The 23,182-nt window shown below is 38.6% G+C and overlaps 1 protein-coding gene across 1 annotated transcript in view; it reads right to left on the bottom strand.

Moving 5' to 3' along the window:
• Positions 1-22,931, bottom strand: part of RP1 (RP1 axonemal microtubule associated) — a 209,716-nt gene extending 186,785 nt beyond the window's left edge. Inside the window, exon 1 of the mRNA XM_075744095.1 lies at positions 22,792-22,931. The gene's annotated coding sequence lies outside the window, so the exon portion shown is untranslated. The remainder of the gene's footprint in view (positions 1-22,791) is intronic.
• Between the last annotated feature and the right edge of the window lie 251 nt (positions 22,932-23,182).

A 23,182-nucleotide genomic window follows, 5' to 3' on the forward strand; every position in this document is an offset into this window, starting at 1 on the left:
TTTAGTAACTGAACTGATTAAATGCTACAAGTACCTAAATATAACCCAACACTTTCCACCTCATTCTATGAGTCTTTAGCGTTTCAGCATCATATCCAGGAAACTGATGCCCAAGAAAGAAAAAATATTTTAGCAATTACATTATCATATTTGCAGATATATTCTTTTTTCCTCAGCAGATAACCAGCATCCCAGGTTGAGAAACATAAGCAGCCTTTTCTGCAGCATTGTCCTGAGTCAGAGCAGGGTCAGAACCGTGTGCGATGTGGCCCTCCCTGCCTGGCAATCCTATGGCCCTTGAATGACACCCTTTGTTTAAGTCGGCGCCACATGGAACAGCAGCTAACGCTTGACTATTTTTATCATTCAAGTGTGAGTCATTTCTTTAAATCAGTCACTTGCTACACCATTACTGTTGACCTCATGCCCCAAGAAAATGCTGATAATGTGCCTTATATTTCCAAGTCCCTTCAACCTCTTATACATCTGCTTTTTTTTTTTTTTTTTTTTTTTTAATTGGACTGTTCAGTAAGGTATGGAACTAGGAAACTGTTATCAAGCTAAAAAGGAAATTATCACATTAGAAGCAGGGGCCTGGGTCAAGTTCCCTTCAGTGTGCCCAGCCTGTTTACATCCTTTCCAGTAAAGCCTTCCAAAAAATGTGCCACTATTAATATGTTACTACTGATAAGATTTTGAGCCATTGCATTACAACAGCATTTTAGCGTTTGATATACATGAACTTCTTATCAAGTTAATCCCCACAGACTTTTATTCATTAAATTCTCCAGCATAGATTTGATAACCAACAGCTGGGGATGCAGAATGAGAAGAAAGAAAAAGTATGCCTCTGGGGAAGAAAACAAAACAAAACCAGAGCCCTGCTTTTAAGAGAGCTCTGCCTGGATGGTTAGATGGACTGTGAAAGTCCTGTTTGAGCTGTTCTGGTTTCTGACCACCACTAAATTTAACTCAAATCTGAACACCTGTTTGCGTTCAGAAGATAGCTTCCTGTGCAAAATTTCTGGCCTGCTAGAAGTACAACTTGACCCATCATCTTTAAGTGGGTTAGAATTTCATTCTGGAGTGTACGGCTTGTCTCAGAGTTAAATGCATAATCATTCTCAGCTTAGTTTTCCTTATTTTCTTGCCTCAGGTGTATTTAACTATCTATACTTACCTTCTGTTCTGTAAGATACACTAGCTGAAGGGAAGGGTCAGCCATATTTTCATTTTTTCTGAGTATGGGCATCTGAAAAGAGAGACATCCTAGACTACATTTTGCTTTGTTTGTATTACATCTACATAATTCACTGCAGTGATATGTAAATGCTTTAAAAGCATCTAGAATTCTTTAAACTGGAAAAAGAATGACTAGAAATTTCCCCCTATCCCTAGTTTTCTTCTCTGACAACATTTAAAAAATTTCTTTTCTCCCTTGAATATTTGCCTTCATGACCCTCCCAGCCCTTTCACCAAATTAATAATGCAGCCACCTGTACTGACCTTAATACACAATGATTTGTAAAAACCAGGTATGTTACAACTAACTGCAGATCTAATTGGTGCTGTCAGCTTATTAAAGATTGACTTCTTCCTGTATTATTTAGAAAATTCCTGTGTGGACCTTAATGTTTTACTGAAAATTTCACTTGTTAAGACAGCTAGGGTTGTCATACATTCTTCTTTTATACTCTTTTAACTTCCTTGTATTTCTTACGAATCTGTTCATTTATAACTATAATTCTTTGCATCTCCCAAAGAGCACAGTCAAAGAAAAGGATTAAGCAGGCAGCACATGAGTTCCCTGGCCAAGCTGTTATCAGCGTACCTTGAAATTTAACCCCACGTGCCTCGGTTTGTCTATCTATCTGAAATTCTGTGCAATGACCTTGCCAACTGTCCTATTGCACAGAGACATTGTGAAGTATAAGCTAAAGAAACATCATGAAGCTCCAGCAGCATAAGTGAATGAGGGACAGATCTTTTGGTTCCTCCTGGAGGACATCATAAAATCCTTTGCTGGGGTCTGGTGTTATTTCCCTGGGGTCTGGTGTTATTTCCCTGATGGAGTTCAGAGGCTGCTTTTAGAGAGAGTGAGTTCATAAATTGAGGCCAAGAAGGGAAAAAGACAAGGCTTAGACATATTCTACAGCTTTGCCTCCTACAAACACTTTAAAGTCTTTGATCAAAATTTACATCTTCAAACACTTGCTCTGATCTGCTGCCTACTCCTGTAGGTACCCAGGCTCCCGAGGGTCCTAAATTGCTAACAGTAAGCTTTGCTGCTGGGCACGTGTACAACCATTCCAGCTCCGACAACACTAAGCTGCTTAATGTCTTAGCTTTGGTGCAATGCACAGCTCGTCACTGCTTTGCCCATCTCACCTGAAGAAACCTGACCGTCCCCTCTTACAGCCCAGGCAGCAAGCTGTTGCTGTCCTCCATTCCTCCGGCTAGTAGTTCAAGAGCTCTCTTACCACTCCAGAGGTCCAGTTCACTGCCTGATGTAGAGCAAGGATTTAAGTCCATATAACTTAACTTTCAAGACAGTGAACTAGCTCAATGCTCCTTCTCCTATCTAGGCTTTATGTAAGAAAAGACTGATCTGCGTACAACCTCTAGTTCATAGTTACAAATGACCAGTGGCGAGACACACCTAACTTTAAGCCTGGGTTTAGATACCCATTTCTTTGACAGACATGGAAATAGTATCAAATATGGGCCCCAATCTAAAGGCCCTGCATCTGCCCAGGATCCAGGAACCAAGATATCTAACTTGAACCTGAGGATGCCCGGAGGAAACAAGCCAGCCACCTCCAGTGTTGTATCACTGTGCCCAAATCCCCAGTATGAGCCTAGCTTACTCAGTTGTGTTAACTGTAGGTGCAAGCATGATCTAAGAAAATACAGGTACTACTGAATTACATTTGACTGTCATACTTGCAGTACTAGATGTAAATAATGGAGCTGAATGCATGTTCCTAAAATCAATCCAGGATTCCCACAGTGAGTTTTAGACCTGAAGACGGTCACCACTTCTATTACTGTAGCCCTCCAGGATACTTGGTTTTCCCCCTTCTACATTTATTCTCCCCTATATTTATATACAAATGCTATAAGCAGATATTTCTGCATATACATGTTTATATCTAACTAAATATATATAGATACACATAGACACACACACACACACACACAAACTCTACTCAGATATCTTCAGTTACTTTTACATCCTTCGGATTAAATTGTCATTTTCCAGTGTCTTGGTTGCATATTCCCAGCCCTGTTGTTTCCCTTTCCTTTTGTTTTGATTTGAAAATACATTCCTCTAAACTCCCTCACATGCAGGGCTGGTGTTTTACAAAAGGACTGACTTTATACATGTATTGAATTTTGAGCAAATTAGATACATGAATTGTTTTTTTCTATGAAGACATCCGGCCTGTATTTCTGCATTGTATTTTTGGCATAGTGCCGGTTTCTAATCTCAGATAATATTAAATAGTGACATTAGATGGATAAAGAATTTTGGATATATGCTAAATAAAAAATAGAAAGGCAATGTCCAACTCTATCTAAAAACAGTCAAACCATATTAGGTGTTATCACCACCAAATTTCCATCTATCATTCTTTTCCTCTATCTAAATGAAGCATCAGATGTTGTCAACATAAATTTTTCTACACACAGTAATATTGATTAAAAATTATACATAAACATAATGGTACTACTTCATTTTAATTAAACTTTCTGTAGTAAGACTATGTATTTTTCATTTAATAAAAATATTTTGGTATTGATGTCATTCATTTTTAATCAAGTTATAATTAAATTAACAAAAGCAATTAAAATATTTGTAAGTAGGAAGTCTGTGAGTTACATACATGACCACAGACAGAATGGTAAAAAATATTGCTGCTGCCTTCAAGCAGTTCTAGGGGGGGGGGGGGGAGGAGAAAGAAAAAAAAAAAAGAGTACTTTAAAGTTTCATTATGTGAGGCACTGAAATTAGACTAGATAAGGTATGAAATTTTAAATATTTTTAGAAAGGAAAGCATACATTAGCAAGCTATAGAATAAGTGACCCACTAATATTTTTTTATGTCTCTTGAGTTCCTTTAGTCAAATCTTTTACTTTGTGCTTGACACAGGTACAATGCAGTACATGTAATTTGTCCTGTAAAGGATCTATTCATTTCCCCACTTGAAAGATTGATCAGATTGATCCCTAGAGTGATCCTTGTGGTCATTCTCCAGTGAAATAACATTGCAAAGCCAAGAAAGAGCAGATGAGGTAACTTAGAAGGCAACATGTCACCTACCATGAAAAACTAAGGAAAGGTCAGTGATGGAAAGGCCTGGCTGTCAATACAGTTTTATAATGTTTCTGCTTCTGCTGCTCCATTACAGCAGAAAGTTGATGCATTTTCAAGCTTTCTTCCTCTTACTACTTTATCCTTCATCTGAGACAAAAAACCCCTCCTTTTCCATCTCATCAACTGTTAGTTTTTTACTTTTTCCCTTTATGAATTTTATCAGGGAGACAAAATCTCAAAATTCATAAATTGAAAAGAAAAAAAAATCTACAATTAATTTTGAACCAGCTGAAAAGTTATTATTTTCCATAATATTGAAGCGTTTAAATTTGTACTTTTACTTATTTTAGATTTTGAAAATATATACTCTCTTTCTGCTTTTGCCCATTCTGTTTATCTCACTTCAGCTCTGCAGCCAACCACCCATGCTCCTCTTTCCTCTTGCCTAACACCGCATGAGCACACCCAGGAATTTTACCCAAATGTATTTCTACTCTTTCTGCTTTACTTGCCGGATGAGGAGGACTGCCACGCTGCATCAGCAGCGCCCTTACCAAGCAGCTAGCTCTTACCTGCTCTGAGGTGTCTGGGGAATGTGACTGCATTTGGAAAGGAGGTATGCTCGGATGCTCCACTCCCCTTCAGGATACAGCTGCATTATATTGTGCTATTCTGTTAAATGCATTCATGCTCTTCTCTTCAATATACTGACTATTAAGCAATATTTTCAACTGATTTTCTAATTTAAAAATGACAATTTTTAATGAGTTAATTTTTTATATTATTGTCCCATAACTACTTCATCACAATTTCAAACACTAATTAAGAAAAAAAAATGCTCAATTTTTCAGATCATAATGAAGGAAAATAGTATTCTTATATAGATCTAACATGGTCTAAAGGGATGCTGAATTGGAGAGATATATTCAGATGAACACCTTGGAACCTTGTGACAATGATGACATACAGGTTTGTATAATATGGACAAAGAACATGTGCTTTAAATCAATATTGACCTTGCTTCCCTGAGGCTCTAAAGGCACATTTATGTAGTTACACTTTTCTTCTGAAGCGCAGCAGCTGACTCCCTGTTTTTGCAGGAACTCTGCAGAGATGCAGAAGACAGCACAAGGCCTTAGAGAATAAAAAACCAGCACAGAAATACAAAGTCCCCTCCAGAGCAACCTCTACTTGGAATCATAAACCTAGTGGCATTTCAATTGGAATGCGTTAAGAAAAAAAAAGCAACTTGCAAAAAGTTATTTGAATGTTGCTGAAATAAACCAGCATTTGCAAAATCACCTCTGATCAGGTCACCAGCCAAGGTCAACCCACGGCAATCCCTCAGGAGCCATGACAGAACAATAGACCCACCGCACGGAGCAAGCGGCCAGGCGCGCGGGCTCTGCCGCTCTATCTCGGCAGATAAGCAATCCTCGGGACTTCAAATAAATCACGGGGAACAGCTAGCGGAAAGAGCGATGTCGGAGAGATCTCCTCTCATGTTTTTCTTAGCAGAGTGCCACAGGGAAATACCCAGATGCTGAAGGATGTCTGTTTACTTAGAAGAGACTGATCTAAAAAGAAGTGACATACTATAATCTGGTCACGCAAACTGTCTCTAAGCAATTAGACTGTGTTATTGGTTTAATGCTATTTTGGGTTTATTTTTGCTTTTGGGAATTAGACTTGCTCCTTGAAAAACACAGTATGTGTTTTGCCACGTTGTACACCCACTTATGATGATATCAGAGGATATTGTAGTCATTGCATCATTTTTCTAAGATATATAACCTCACACTGAACTGAGTTACTCTTTTGTCTTTTTGAACCACAGAGAAAAAGAAAATGTAATAGGCTTTGTTCAGACTGTTCTCTGGATACTAATCCTTAACTTTTATCTCTGTTCAGAAACACTGTAGCAAATGGGGGTGCAAAGTCATGTTTGTGTGGCCTCATTTCAGGGCTAAAAATCAAATTTTCATTTAGATATTTCTTTCTTTTTATTGCCATTGATATTCCTTAAATTACAAGTTTTCACAGACTTCTCAAAGTAAAAATTTAAATTGAGAGATAATTTCTAACACACCTGGATTTGTTTATACTGCAATAAATAACGAGCTTGTTTGAGAAAAAAGCTCCCTATCAAGATGTAATTTAAAATAGCTGCAATGGCAAGAAGATGAGACAAAGGAGTACTAATTAATAGCAACATGTTTGTACTCTACAAAAGGAACTGGCTCAAAATAGGTTGGGGTTTATTTGTGAGATCTATTTCTACCAGCTCGGCAAACTAACGTATTAAACAAGAGCCGTACTGAAACCCGCTCCACAGACGTGTGCACACCCATGCACACATCTTGGCTTAAAAAAAGTACAACAGGAAGTATATTCCTGCAAGATAGAAATGACAAGCGTTATTCCTGAGACTGATGCACCTCTTAGTCACATCACGATTATTCCTTACAGCAGAATCGAGATAATTCTGTTTAAACTGTTTTCAGGTGAACCTTGTGATGAATTCCTCCTTTTCTCTGGGAGACCAAGCAGTTGTGAATACAGCTCAGCTGCAAAGTCCTTCTCATAGTCATCTCAAGTTTCTCTTTGTTGCCTTTCAAAACATTACCTCTACGCTGGTTTTAAAATAACTCACAGTCATTCTCCCACATTCTCACAATCTGTTGTTTCATAAACCACTTAAGTTTGTTTTGCTTTCTATATTTAAAGCTTTTTTATAAATATATACACATTTTGAGAGAGAGAGAGAGAGAGAAGTAGTATATCCATTGAAAGAGGGAGTGTGTTTGTTTGTGCTGAATATCCCAGCAATAACTGAATCTAGATCATATTGCAACACCACAAAACTTACATTAAGGAAATGAAGATGCCATTAAGTATACTATCAATTTAGAAAATTAATTAAATATGTTCACAAGTCCTTCCTTATTCAGAAGAACAATGACACATAAGTTTAGCATAAATGTCTGCACAAATACAGCTCTGCATACTACATGCAGTAGTCAGAAATACCTGTAGGGATTGGTATATTTGTATGCCAGCCACATTCCAGGGTTTATTCCTCTTACTTAGCGTACGGTTTCTGAAAATTGAGGGTCTGCAAGGTCAGCCTATTTTTGTATCAATATTTATAAACTTTGAAGATCAAGTGAGAAATTTTGGATATCTCTTTGGAAGAAAAAAAGGGAGATCTTTTTTCCCCTCGTTTTTCAAACAGAGTCACAGTTTAGTTGTAAAACTTTCCTACTCTTCTCTTTTATCAGTGCTTTCTGGCCCTTAATTCCTATCATTCTGCTTGAAATTTTACCACTATTATTTACCATTTCTCAGAGTATTTGTGCATTTTCTTAATTTTAAATATAGCAGAGCTTTGTTGAACTGATTCATTTTGATTTATCTTTTATCTGTCTTCAATAATGCAGTTTCATTCTGTACTGCATGTGGTCTCAATCCCATTACATACACTATGCAAATAGGTAAGAGATATCATGATATAAAAGTTTTAATGATCACTTTAAGTGAGAACAGAAGTGTAAATCTCAAAGTTGGAGAATGGGATCATGGAAGAGATAGTGATGATTCATAATTGATATTCTGCTCTCAAAAAGCGTGTTTAATAGTTCATAGTAAAAGCTGTTCTTTTATACATATATGTATATACTCCAAATAAATAAATAAATAAATGTTATTAGCTAATGGAATGGCTTTTATATGCTGTCAAGTTAAAAGATTTGTTACTTCCTCAACAGTCTTAGACTACGCTATCTGTTATGGCATATAACAAAGGTGTATTCCCCGATTTATTTTTAAAAGCACTATTGTCAGAGTTGCAGACAGACAAGCTCATGAATTGGGTGTCGGTGTCAAGGTTTTGGTAGCAGGGAGGAGTGGGAGGAGGCTGAGGCTGCCCAGTGCAGGACATAGCTGATTCCAGCCAGCTCCAACAGACCCACCGCAGGACACAGCTGAGCCCATCAACCACGTGTGGCACATCTGTGATAACATCTTTAAGAAAGGGCAAAGATGCTGAACAGAAAAAGAGAGGAGAGGAGAGGAGAGGAGAGGAGAGGAGAAGAGAAGAGAAGAGAAGAGAAGAGAAGAGAAGAGAAGAGAAGAGAAGAGAAGAGAAGAGAAGAGAAGAGAAGAGAAGAGAAGAGAAGAGAAGAGAAGAGAAGAGAAGAGAAGAGAAGAGAAGAGAAGAGAAGAGAAGAGAAGAGAAGAGAAGAGAAGAGGACAGCAGTATGAGCACCAAGGCAAGAGAAGAAGGAGGGGAGGAGGCACTCCAGGTGCTGGAGCAGGGATTCCCTGGTAGCCCCTGGAACAGCCCACACTGGAGCAGAGATCTGAACTGTGGCCTGGGGAGACCTCATGCTGGAGCAGGTTTTTTTCCTGTAGGAGTGTAGCTCATGGAAGGACTCACACTGGAGCAGAAGAAAAATGTCAGATGGAAGGAGAAGCTGAGAGGATCTGTTATGGGCTGACTGTACCCCCCTCCCTCTCTGCACTGCTCGGGGGGGGTGAGTGGATGGAGGGGTCTGGAGTGAAGGAGTGAAGTTGAGCCTGGAAGAGGGAGAGGAAAGGTGTTGGGTTACAGTTTGTCTTTGTTTCTCACTACCTGAATCTATTTTCATTGGCAACAAATTAAATTCATTTTCCCCAAGTCAGGATTGTTTTACCTACAACAGTAATTGATATGCAATTTGTCTGACTTTATCTCAACCCATGAGCTTTCTCACGCTATTTTCTCCCCCTGCTCCCCTGAGGAGGGGAGTGGGTGAGCAGCTCGGTGGGTGTTTGGCCCTTAGCCGAGGCTAACCCACTGCAGCTCCCCAGGAGAAACACAGAATTCAGAAACTGCAGCTCCTCGCTTGTGCAATTCATCTAGCTGAAAATCAAGGTGTTTCATGAGAATTACTGCCTCATAAATATTCCTTTTTTAAACACAATGCCTAGTAGCAGCAGATGTAGATAAGAGACAAATGAGGCTGAAAATACTTTTTGCCTTAGTTACCTTCAAAGGATTCTGAGCTAAAATCCTCACTCTTATAATAGTAAGTCTTTAGTCACAGCGATATTTCCCTTGATATTGGTGGATTTCAGACAACCAGTCCCCAAACTGACAAAAATTGTATCCTTCGGCTGAGTAATCCCATTCAAGTAAATGGAGCTAATAGTGTGACCAAGAGTTTATAACCTTAGGCCACAAAATTGGAGCTCAAAGTTGTCTAAAGTGAAACCGTTCAGAGGAAATGTACCATTCAGTGCGTTTCAGGACTTGAAATGCTCAAAAAAAAAAAAATTATGAAGCTGTCAGATGATATCTTATTCTGATATTTTCTAAATGAAATTTAAGTTCTTTGGTTTGAAGACACTTTTCTTTTAGAATCTTACCATATGTTTAAAATGGTAAAAAAAGAAAAGATCACAATCAAAATAACGTATCAAATCATTTAAATGAAGTATTTCAAACTTAACAGAGCTTTTTCTTCTTGGCTGGTTCCCAATTTCCTTTTTTCCCTCTTTTGAGATTTTTAACTCTGAGTTCACTAAAATGAGGGAAAAAACCCTGAAATCTCAAAAATACTTGCATGATGGGAAAAGGCCATGTTCAGAATTTAACATCACAATCAGGATAATGATCACATCTTAAAAAGTAAATGCTGTTTTTCACAACATCTAAAACTAGAATATAAAAATTGAGTAACTGGGAGACTGCCGCATGCCAGCTGACATAGGTTGGCGTTACCATCCTAATGCCCAGGGACTCGTAGCAAATTGCACCAGCAGAAGATTAAGTGGATCTTTCTGTGATATTATAACCATGCCATTCAATTAAAGTCTACGAGCAATTCAATATTACTGATGCATGAAAAACTAAAACATGACTTTAAAAATGCATCCTCACAGTAACAGAGATGCTCAAAATAAAGCCAACAAACATTATTCAGTATTAAAAGTACTTTTATGAAATGCTTACTGCACATTGCTCAAAGATTAATATTTTTATGCTGGCAAATAGTGATGTCTCTTTAATGCAAACAAAGTACATGTCAAATCACTGCTTCAATCTTTTCCTCTTCACACCAATGTCAGTAATTAGCCAATGCATTTCAATTAAAAAGGCAACTTTTTCTATTTAAAGAAAATTGAATTTAAGTTCACATGAAGTCACTGCATAACAAATATGTATCCATCTAAGAGTCAAATTTAGTCACTACATTTGCTTTGAGAATATGTGCAATAAGAACAATAAATTCCGCTCAGATCAGAATCCTGGTGTGAGGTCAGTGGACAAATACAGAAAAAAAATCTTTGTACCAAAGTTTATGATGAAGTAGTAGCACTATGTTTCCTGAGCTTTTATCTTGTTATTAGTATCCTAAAGTAGAAACTCCTATAGCATGAGTAGTTATTCACAAAAGAAAGAGTTCTATCAAAACAAGCTGCCTCATAGGGACAGAGACGACACCTAAGAGATCTGTGACAAGATGGAACAACCCTGTCCACTCTAGGGAGGCAAAGCTAAGGTGAATTCATTTCAAGCAAAAAGAAATACTGATGCAAAATCTGTATAAGGAAAAGAAGCCCATATGGTTTCTCCTCCAGTCTTCTGCTATGTCTTTATAAAAAGGAGAGATTTGAGTAAACTAAATTATACCAACATTGAATTTGGCCTAGTGCTTCCAAGAGCTCTCTGCTAACATGTAAGAATGAGAGACTGACTTGTTAAAGCACAAAGTTTGGAATATTTCTGGACTACATTCTATTGCAAAATGTTCTAGGTTGTGTGATGCTCAGGCATACTTCCCATCTCAGCCCCTATCTCTGACAAAGATACGCCTCAAAACACAGAAATCTGATAGGTCTTATTTCACAGTCATTTGTGATTCTATATTTGCTTGTATTTTTAATATCAGACTGACAGAACAGCTGTAAAGGGGTACTTTTGAAATGTCATATAAAATTATTCATATCACTTAACTTCATCAAGTAAGATATTTATAACTGATGATAAAATTTGCTCCTGTGCTAGTACTGACTAATATTGTCTCCACCCATAAGCCTTTTGCAGCGCCTCAGTTCAGTTTGTCTTTGATGCCAGAGCCTTATCTATGAAACGAACCCATCAATTTCCAGACAAAAACTGGAAAAAGATTAGCTCCCTCCCTGTTGAGATAAATCACTTCCCGGTGTATTCACTTGCAGACTTCAACATTTTTCATATGGTTTTCACTCTGACTCAATCTGCAAAGGAATGTTAGCTTCAAGAGAATTAATACTTGTGTGATACAAACCTAGAACTGCAGCTCAATTTTCAGAAGTGATTGGTAGCATTATTCTTTAATGACATATAAATTCAAGTAACTGTTTACTTATTTCACATGAATGAGTATAGTGGGTTTTGAGCCAGGCAAAAAAGGAAGAAAAACACACTTTTTGCATGTGTTCAGATTAAGCTGATATAGTTAAATTTTAGAGGATGACTTTAGAAACTCGCATTGTAAAGCTGCAAATGTGTTTATGATTCTACGTGCGAATATCATAGCACAAACACAGATCCCACAAACTTCTGGAAATAGTCCAGTTGTCTAGCACCCCAGGTCCCCATGCAGAACCTTTTCTCAAGTATGATAAATGCTGTGCAAATTCTTGCATTTTAAAGGCAGTAATAATCTTTCATTACTCCAAAATAGATGAAAAATTAGGTTAGAGTATACAGTCAAATGCACTGAATTATGCATATGGAATAAAGAATGTTGTCCTTTTTTATAATAAAGCAAGTTCCAGTTAGTCCTTTAATACCCAGACTAAAATGTCTGTCTATCAAACATTAATTTATCTGTTACAAGTGCCTCTTGAGACATACGAACAAGCAGATATTAGTGTCCCTTCAGATCATTATAAACAGACTATTAAGACATAGTTTGTGAGGGTTTTGGCATGGAATCACAGAGCAGCTGAAGTTGGAGATCGCCCAGTCCAACCCACTGCTCAGAGCAGGGTCAGCCAGAGCAGGTTGCCTGGGACCATGTCCCGACGGCTCTTGAGTATTGCCAAGGATGGGACACCACAATCTCTGAGCAGCCTGTGCCAAGGGTTCGCCACGCTCACAGTAAAAAAAGAGGGGTTTTTATATTCCAGTGGAATTTCCTATATTCCAATTTGTGGCCATTGCCTCTTGTTTCACTAGATATCACTGAGAAGAGTCTGGCTCCATCTTCTTCACCCCTCTCCCATCAGCTATTTATATGCACTGACAACATCCCCCCGACTTTTCTCAAGGCTGAACAACCCCAGCTCTCGGCCTCGCTTTGCATGTCAGATGCTCCAATTCCTTAATCATCTTAGTGACCCTTTGCTGGACTCACTCCAGGATGTCCACATCTTTCTTATACTGGGAATTGTTTCTTTCGTTTACTTTTTTCCTTGCACCTTTAGTTTTGAAAATATATTTTTCACACACAAAATATCCACTACAGCAGAGTAAACTTTGTTCCCAGGGGTTTTACCCCCTTAGGCTACAGAAAAGAAAAGTTCTTGGTACAATTTTATTGCAAAAAGTACCTGGGAGGGGAAGAAAAATTGAAGTGATCAAACTAGCACAGCAGAGAGCTCTGCTTTAAGGCATTCACTTGTTCATCTGTGTCCAGGTAACAGTCTAGAGGTGGAATCACATTTTCACATGTCCTTTTCTGGTGCAAATGTATCAGATGAGGGTCAAGGTGTCAGGGCCACAGAAAGGGCTAAAGAGCAAGAGCTGCCTTAGGAATGGGAGGAGGAGAGACTCCACTGCTGCTGGAGCTACCTAACGACAACAACATCTTTCCACAGGCTGACGCCGGACAGAGGATTTGAACGCAGAGATTTTTAACACGGACGTTGGCATATAAGAGAAAGAAACTTGTTTAATGATCAGCCTATTTCCAGAAGTCTAAATAATCCTGTCTAAAATTCTTTGTAATCCATAATCACCCAGCAAGTAAACTAAGGTACAAATGGCGGCAGCATTTGTTTTGAGTTTTATTGCCTCGGGGCTTTAGCACACAAAATCATCAACTAAGAGCATTAGATATCTAACACGCACTCACTCACAATCTTTAACCCTGCAAAAGAAAGACAAGGATAGGCTTTGTCATGAGATATGTTTGTATAACAGCTGTTAGAAATTAAGGACCAGAGAGCTCAGTTTGAGAACAGCAGCAAACCCGTGACAACAAAACTGTGTCTGAATCCAAAAAAATTAGCTAATTATTTTTCCTCTACCCTTGTTGTTACTTTGATGCCATTATTAAACAGTGTGCAGGCAACTCACACAACAATTTGATTCTCATTTCTCACTGAAATAACCACAGGTTTAAAAGCTGATGCCTGAGCAGCTCGCACAACAAGGTTGATGAACATTCAAATCCTGGTTCTGTTAGTTTTGAAAAGACTAATTGGAAAGCAAAGAGCATGCATCATCTCAGCTGATATGTGTCATGCTGCTTTGAAAAAAACTGATGATTGATTTTTCTGAACACAGGTAAGCCATCTGGCTCAGTGGGCATCCTCCCTTGTTACAAAATGGTCACAGTCTTATTTCTTTAAATTTTGCCATGGCAGAGAGGTCACCAGTTTAATGTCACAACCTAAACCACAAAATACATTTTGGGTTGTCTAAAGTTAGCCTATCTGTAGACAAGACTTACTTCCAAAAAACCCTTATGTCTACCAAAAAGTGAAGCTGGAAATATGCTTTGCATTTCTCAGTCATAAAGAGAAGGATGCAATAAAATAAATAAAATGGTCTGGGATTTCTACACAAGTGCAACACTAACAGTCATTGTAGGTGGAAAAAAATTACACAGACAAAAACTTTCCATTAAGTTTTAAACCAGCAATTACAAAAACTGAAATTTGCTGTGTCTGAGTAAAACAGTCAAGACTGATCAAAATCCCTTAAATTCCCTTCAGTCCAAAATGTAATCGTTATGTGAATATTTGTCCATTACATCAAAGGTATGAAACTGCACTTGTCATGATAGTGTATGTACATTCACCAATATTGCAATGAATATTCTGATTCTCCTGTGTCACGTGTTGTTTTCCTCTTCCCAAAGGCAGAAGTATGCATGATGCAAGCTCTTGCTTTATGGCAAGCTTTAAAAGAGGCTTTTGTTTTACATACAACACTACAAATTTTTAGTAAATTCTGGATTGGAAAAATGAACTTTCTTCTCATAGAAAACTGTGCCTTTTCTACTGAAACCTTGTCCTCAGAAGATGAGAAAGTGAGAAGGGTGGAAGCTGGTCTGTTCACATATTTGAGCTAAGTCTAAAAAAAGTTATTTCTAGCACAACTCCCATCTTTTTTTATTCCTTTTCCAGATGAAGGATGTTATTGCTTTGATCTATATTTAAGATGGTCTAAGTCCAGGCCATCAAGTATCTTTTAGATAAACTGATTCAAAATTCTACGGGAAGCCAGCAGAAGGCAAGCTGGCATGTTCACAATACATAGGGCTGCTGAGGAGGTCTCCAAGGGACTCCATGCCACTTTCCTAAGCAATGATGTCTAGGTTGATCACGTGTCTACAGACAGACCAACATCCAGGCCACAGTCCATCAAGACAGAAGAAAAATCTAGAATGAACAAGGAGTACAGAAGTCCTCAACTACAAAGTTAAAGGGTAGGTTATGAATGTGTATCTTTTACCCAAAGAAGACTCATCATGGGCAAGAACTTCTCAGTGTCTCCCGTTCACTAGTACCACATCCCTCTTGCTCTGCTTAAGCTTCAGTTACCTGTGGTTTTATCCACAAACTAATCCGATTCAATCTTCTGGGCCAACATGCTAATAAATGTAGAGCTGTAAATGACCAAAACAGGTAGAACTATGCCCAATGAGCTCCTACCATCTGAATAGTTCAACTTCTAGTACAATACCTTATAAATTTATCTGACAGAAAGACCCAGTGGAATAAAGTACTTCAGTATCTGGTAGCCGTATGTTTGTAGCCTGGCCTGCCTGAAGTCAAAATTAAAGGGAGGCAAACGCTTAAGTGGTTAACAAGATCAACGCCTAAAGTTTGGGCAGGCAGATCATGTGCAATTGTGGTGGGTTGACCCTGGCTGAGGGCCAGGTGCCCACCAGAGCCGCTCTATCACTCCCCTCCTTCACCAGACAGGGGAGAAAAGGTACAATGAAAAAAAAAAACAACTTACGGGTCGAAATAAGGACAGGGAGAGATCATTCTCTAATTATCATCACGAGCAAAACAGACTGAACTTAGAGAGGGAATTCATCTAATTTATTACTAAGCAAAACAGAGTAGAGGAATGAGAAATAAAACCAAATCTTAAAAACACCTCCCCCCACCCCTCCCATCTTCCCGGGCTCAACTTCACTCCTGGCTTCAACCTCTGCCCCCCTCAGCGGCACAGGGGGATGGGGAATGGGGCTTGTGGTCAGTTCATCACACGTTGTTTCTGCCGCTTCTTCATCCTCAGGGGGAGGACTCATTGTTCCCCCGCTCCAGCGTGGGGTCCCTCTCACAGGAGACAGTCCTTCATGACCTTCTCCAACGTGAGTCTTCTCCACAGGGTGCAGACCTTCAGGAGCAAACTGCTCCAGCGTGGGTCCCCCACGGGGTCACAAGTCCTGCCAGCAAACCTGCTCTGGCATGGACTCCTCTCTCCATGGATCTACAGGTCCTGCCAGGAGCTTGCTCCAGCACGGGCTTCCCACAGGCCACAGCCTCCTTCAGGTGTCTCCACCTGCTCCAGCGTGGGGTCCTCCACGGGCTGCAGGTGGAATCTCTACACCCCCTCATCCTCCCTCCATGGGCTGCAGGGGGACAGCCTGCTTCACCATGGTCTTCACCACGGGCTGCAGGGGAATCTTGCTCCGGCGCCTGGAGCACCTCCTCCCCCTCCTTCTGCACTGACCTGGGTGTCTGCAGATGTTCTTACATCTTCTCACTCCTCTCTCCGGCTGCAAAAGCTCTCTCCAACTGTTTTTTTTTCCTTCTTAAATATGTTATCACAGAGGCACTGATGGGCTTGGCCTTGGCCAGCGGCGGGTCCGTCTTGGAGCCGGCTGGCATTGGCTCTGTCAGACACAGGGGAAGCTTCTAGCAGCTTCTCACAGAAGCCACCCCTGTAGCCCCCCCCCCGCTACCAAAACCTTGCCACGCAAAACCAACACAGCAATGTTGAACACCTTCAGCTACTATCCAACTTAGCATGAGTTGTCTAATGTAGGAGCTCTCAACTGTGGCCTTACAACACTCTTTCTCCCCTGCCCAAACTTTTCTAGCTGTTACTCTGTTCAGGCTTCCTGTAAAACATGCCTTCCATCTGTTTATCCATGGCAGGATTTGCATTATTTCTAATTGCAGAAAAATTTCCAAAGTAAAAATTAAAAAAAAAATAAATTAACAGCTTTACGAAATAAATTAACTTTTATACAATTTATTTCTTAAATATTTTCATTAAGATGGCAAAATGCAAATTCATAAACATTTTCAAAATTCAAAATCTAAATTATGTAAATGGTAAACAACCAGAACCAGTATCATTCAGAAACACAAAACTAAGGAGAAATATCTAGATTTCTGATATGACTAACTATAGAGAACAAACTGATTTGTCAAGTTTCTTAAACCAGACAAGTGAAGTTGTTAAGTGGGAGAAAATAACACAGTTAGTAAACAGGAGTTTCTGTTTACTAAAGTAGTACACAGAGTGGTGCTCTGAAAGTGCAATATCTTAAGCAATGCAAAAATTACAAAATGCTTTTACCTAAAAGTTTACAATGCACTAGAGAATCACCTGTTCAGGGGATTCTGATTGACTGGTGAAAATAATTGCCGCTTTAGAAAACAATTTCAACTTAATCTGATCAGAATGAGCAAATACATTTTATTTCTAAATCTTTGTAAGATTATCTTTTTTTAGCTCTTAGTTCTTGCTTCAACCTTTTCTTCCTCTAAATTTTGAGATTTAAAATAAATTTAGGTACCTGATTTGAACAGTGAAGCATATTGTTTGACTAAAGCCCTCAGCACCTTCCTGCAGAGACATGAGGTCAAAATATATTTTACAATAAAGTGCAAATATAATGTTGAACATATTACATTGGGTCTTCTACTAGAACAAAAGACAAGTTTTGTTCTGAATTTGTCAAAATGTACTCTATGAATTTGGGGACCTAGATCACTATGTAACAACAGGACATTTGCTGACCGAAGAGCCTAACAAAAGATGCACAGTGGATATTCATTTAGAATGGGACCAAAGCATCCTCACATTGAGGAGAACACTGCTTTGTCAGAGAGAGCTGTCAAAGGAACAAAGGGACAAACTCAAAGCTGAACTATTTTTATGATGAGTGGGCCTGCATATTCGAACAGTTAGGAAAAGTACAACATTTTTACTGTTTGGCAAATGTAAATCACTGGGGAGAAAACCCTGTATCACAGACTTACTGTTTTCAGCTGTAGGTGGTAGGCAAAGAAATTGTGGGAGGAAAATATTTTCTTATGTTGTTGATTGTCTTTGGTCTTTTCAGTTAGATTGTTTCCCATTAATTTTTGTATTCCTGATAACTACGTTGTTACTGAAGCACAGAATATATTCATCACATCTTGGTGGCATTTAAAAAGATAAGGCCCAACGCTGAAGTACCTACAACCTACTAAAGAAATGTATCGCAATGAGCAGTGATGACATGAAACAGAGCAGAGTGTGCTTTGCCGAAGGGGCAGAGGAGGCACGTACAAAACAGAAATTATGCAGAAAGTGCTGCTTTCATGGAGTGTTACTCTGAAAGGCTGCTGCTAATGTGTTATGTGTCAAAGAGCTCACCCTAGCAATTGGAGGTAGAAGGTATCTTAGACAGCTCTGCCTTGACACAGAGTCTTCAGAAATCCTTCAGTAGCAAAGTCATGTGGATAGAATAAAACAATCCTGTTGGGTCATCTGTCAGTAACAAAACTGGGGGGTGGAGGAAAGAGAGGTTGCTTTAAGTCAGCGTGATAAAACACCAGGACTGAATTGGATCTTCACAGCTACAATACCCATTTTATGTGCTACTATCCTCCCATATCAGAATGGCAAAAGCAAGGTTTTCATCTTTGTGAAGAAAAAAATCTTTGAACTTAAGAACTCTGGGGCTAATCCAGACCAAACATCAGCTTAGCCAGAATCTCTGAGCGTGACCAGCAGCAGAGTCTCAGAGAGGAAGACCATGAACATAGCAGCTACAGATACTTTCTCTGGCCCATCAAACTTACCAAAATTTGGATTGAGTGGCATCCTGAGTTGGAGGTCACTTGCAAACCATAAAGTTCAACAGCTGCTGATGAATATATTCTCCATTAGCTTTTCCTTATTCCTTCATCTGTTCATACTTTCGAGCATCCATGACACCATACGGCAAAATCTTCACAATTTCAAGTTGGGGAGGGGGGGAGGGAGGCAACTTTTTCCTTTCAAATTTACCACCTGAAAACTACATTGGGAAACAGCAATTAATTCTCAACATCACTCCTGATTGACTTAATTTGATTGATTTGACTTTTCTCTCTCATTCCTTTTGGTCATCCCTTTCCCTCTACTAAACCAGCACAACACAGCTGAAGTTAGATTGAAGGATTGCACAGACCACCTGTTACTCACCAATACAGTGAAGAATCTACACGTTAAATGGACCAGAAAAGAATTCCTGAAATATGCCACTAAATTTATCACTTTCATGAAATCTGGAGAATTATGGCCAGCACAATGCAGCAGAGCAGGACAGAGACAGAGAAAGGAGTTATCAGGATATTTTTTTGAATAAAACTCTACTCTCATTTAAGTGTCTAAAATAAAGGTGCAGTGCACACTTTCAGTTTCTTGGGAAATGCACTCTATTTTACCAACTGCTTTTAAACCATCAGAAGGTACTTCTTCCGTGTGTTCTCAACTTTTGCCTGGTTTGGTTTGAGGTATCTGTTTGGACTGCCCACAGAAAATGTGCATGTTAGATAGAAAAAAGAATGAAATTTTACAACTATTTACTCATTTGAAGAATTTAATTATGAAGACAAGAAAACAGAGCCCATTCTTACAGTTCTTATACGATCTGTTTTTAGTCCTAGCTCTATTGTTACAACATAATTGGTTCCCTGCACAACAACAAATACCTTTTCTGTGCTATTTCATTATTCAGGTAAAATCTCATGGATGGCAATTTGTGTCACTAAATATTGTACAACTATGATTTGAAAAGTCATTCCCAGGTGATCTTTATCACATTTCAGAACGCAAAATGCAATCACAAGCTATATGGTACCAATTGTGTTCCCATGTTTAGTTTACAGTTTCTAAGGATACTATTTATTTTGCATGTTCTGCCTACACAAGTGATACCAAGGCAGTAGGATACATACAAAGAAACAGAAAGCATGTATTGCCATGGCACAAACTGTAAATGCATTGAACATTCACTTCAACAAGGTGGGGCTCATTAAGATATCTTTTTAAAGGTTTATAACTGTACAAATAAGCCACTTGCTTTTAGATGTGTGAATAAAATGGTTTCCATCATAGGAAATAAGATAACAAAAGTTGAGAGTGTGTGTTTTGCTACCATTAGGTTAATTAAGATAACTTCAGCGCTATAAACATGGATATAGCTATGTCATTCCCCTTAGTACTAGCAATCACCCCTAACCACAATCAAAAGAAGTAGAACATATTTTCCTCTTAAACATATCAGTAAGAGTTAAATCCACCTAGCTACTGTGTCTCCAGTCCCAAGTTAGGTATCTAGGAACCTCATGGGAGAATTCAGCATCTCCAGAATTGTTTGTTGGGTTTGTCTTTAAAGGCAAACATAAACTTTCTGTGTTTACACACTCAGCTTTGAAATGCATGTCAGCTCCAAATCTATGTCTGCATAGCATAGCTGGAGAAAAATCAAAAAGAATGTACTGCTGAGTTCACTTCTGCGATAAGGCAGGTCCATACCATCCCACATCTCAGTAATATGCATTCACTACTGCCTATTCTGGAGCAATTCATGGCTTTTCTTCTGGATTTTGTCCTACTTGGCACAAGTAATTTCATATTTCTAAAAAATAAATTCAAGTTTGACTCTCAAAGAAACCTCAAGTCAGGTCTCTGTCACTCAAAAGCAATACAAAAAGTTAATATAATTCATGTACTGATTTCCATTTTAATTTACTGGCTCCAAAAGACAGTTCAGTGATCGCGTCATCTGAACATGCTCTTTTGTCTTTGTTCGCTGGCAATGGAGATAACAAAACACAAGTATCTCTACATAAGAATGATCAGAAGACAGAAAGACACAGTTTTCCCAGCCCAGCACTCTGTAGGCTTCTATACAATAAGTTATTGCAACAATTTAGCCATATTAAAATCAACAAAATTGATTGCTTTACACAAGAGCAGCTCCTTCAATCAAACATCTTTCATCTCAGGAAGCCAGTGTACCTATTAGCCATAAGCTGATACCTTAAGGTAAACTGACTTCATGTGCTGTAAAACAAAACTAGAGAAGCTGCCTGAAGGTTCCACATACCCAATTAGATGATCTCCTAGTCTCCTTTATGACCTTAATCCTTATGGTTCTGTACGTTTTAACATTTCTAAACCATGTCACTTACTTAGACTGAAATATAGGATCTAGAAAGTATGGCAGATAAAAAGCTTCTATCCCTTCATCACACTCTGCCTCTCCATATTTCAACTGTGGGTGCTGAGACAGAAACCATGTTCAACGAGTTGTTCATACAGTGCCTAGCACAGTAAGACCCTGATTTCATCAGTACTACATAGGCTTTGCTGTACACAAATACATACAACTGCAGCTGTATGTTACTCTGTAGTGTTTAGAATGTTACAGTTTTCCTGCATAGGTAAGGATGGTGTATCAGCATGTGCTGTGTGAAAGCTGTGACAGCTGGTAAAGCAAGAACTGTGTAATTTAAAAAACAATATGAATAAATTCCAATGGAAAGAATATACCTGCTGCTGCCCAGTGCAGAACACCTCGAGCAGACCACTGGAAATCAGTGGTAAAGGCCAGCTAATACAGCATGCTAATCATAACGTCTGAATTGAGAAGTTTCTAAAGCAAATATCTGGCATCTCAAGAGCTTCAAGGTTTTTCCATCACTAATCACACAGACTCAGAGCTTGTATATTTTGTCACTCCTATTCCTGGAGGAGGTGCATAGCCAGAGGTAAAATCTCCCAGAATTATAGCTCAGGACACAGAGAGATGGAGCATTTTGCTGCACGTCTTCCAGCCAGGGTTTTTTTCTTGAAAGAAAGAAGAGGCTTTGGTGCCTGTTTTTCAAGATGTATCTGGCCACTCAACAATTCTCTAGTGTTGTTCTCATGGATTTTGGATGGAACGCTCTTAATATATTTTACCAGGCTGGAAGAATCCATGAACCTGGATTTATAAATATATAACAGCACCGATGGATAACTACCAGTGCTTGGTAATGTACATTCCACATTCAGCCAAGAGCCAATAGCACCACGTGGCAGGACAAAAGAGAACAAAACAGACAATCACTGTGCTTAGGCTCGCTGCTGGCACCATGAGAAATGGTCCTTTTCATTAACTCAGTAAAACATGGGAGAAAATTTACAAGATAGGCCACATAAGCCAGTCAATGGTTTTGGTTTGTCTATATGCCTATGTGGTTTAGGATTTTTCAAAAAATTGTAAATCAAATTTTCTGCAAATTAAAGCCTTTTAATTTCATTTGTGCTGTAAAAGTGGGGAAATACAACTCTGAAAAACCCAGTTTTCACAAGGGCAAAGTATTTTATGTTGACTAAAAATGCAAAGGAAGAGTAGCTGGGACTGCAGTTGACAGTTACAAAGGAAAGTATGAAACTGTTCTTTCTTACTTATATATTTTATACTCTAACAGAATGTGCAACTCCCAAGCATGCCCTATAACTTTTTAACTGACATCCCTTAATATGATCTATTCTGAAGTTGTATTCATAATCACTAACACAAAATTTTTCAAATACAGGCACTTAAGGTTAAACATCTAAATAAAAATGGTCTTTTTTTTTTTTTTTTTTTAAAAAGAGGCTGTCACTGAAGTCAAAGAAAATTGCAAGGCCTTGGATCTCATGGAGATAGAATTAACCAGTAAGAAAAACAGATATGAGGTAGTGTGATTAACTTTCTTAGCCAAATTTAAAAATACCCATTTTTCTTAAGGCTGACAGAGAACATGTCAGGTAGAACAATTAATACATTAACAAATTTAACATTTATCACAGTGTTACAAACAAATATTTTCATCCCAAACTCTTCCCAAAAAAACCCTGAAAAAGTATAATACGCTGCAGTGTAATCAGAATATAAATTCATCCTGATATATTATTACTCTGTAGAAAGAATCATCAGGAAAAAGGTAGAAGAGGTATTACCTGACCCTCTGGAAAGCAACTTAATAGCCACCGAGGTCTCTGAAGCACTATAACATGTGAGAGAAAAATCAAAGTTACATAGCTGGTATTTAAGTGATGGATACTGCTTCTTTCCTCTCACACATGTTCCACCTACAGTGTGTTTCAGATGTTATTGCCCTAGCTGAAAGCAAATGTTGATGTTAGTTTAGTATCATTTTCTTTAGTACCTATAGCAACAGCAAACATATTATCAAACACTTAAGCAACAGACTGATTGCTCTGTTATCATAGTTTCAGTTGTTAATCTTTGAGTGGTGTATAAACGACTGATATTCTGTAACATGTGTCTTCTGTACTACAAACTTTCCCTTGTTCAAACATTTTATTTTGCCATACAGTTTGACACTGT

The sequence above is a fragment of the Balearica regulorum genome, chromosome 2 (assembly GCF_011004875.1).
Source record: "Balearica regulorum gibbericeps isolate bBalReg1 chromosome 2, bBalReg1.pri, whole genome shotgun sequence".
NCBI lineage: Eukaryota > Metazoa > Chordata > Aves > Gruiformes > Gruidae > Balearica > Balearica regulorum.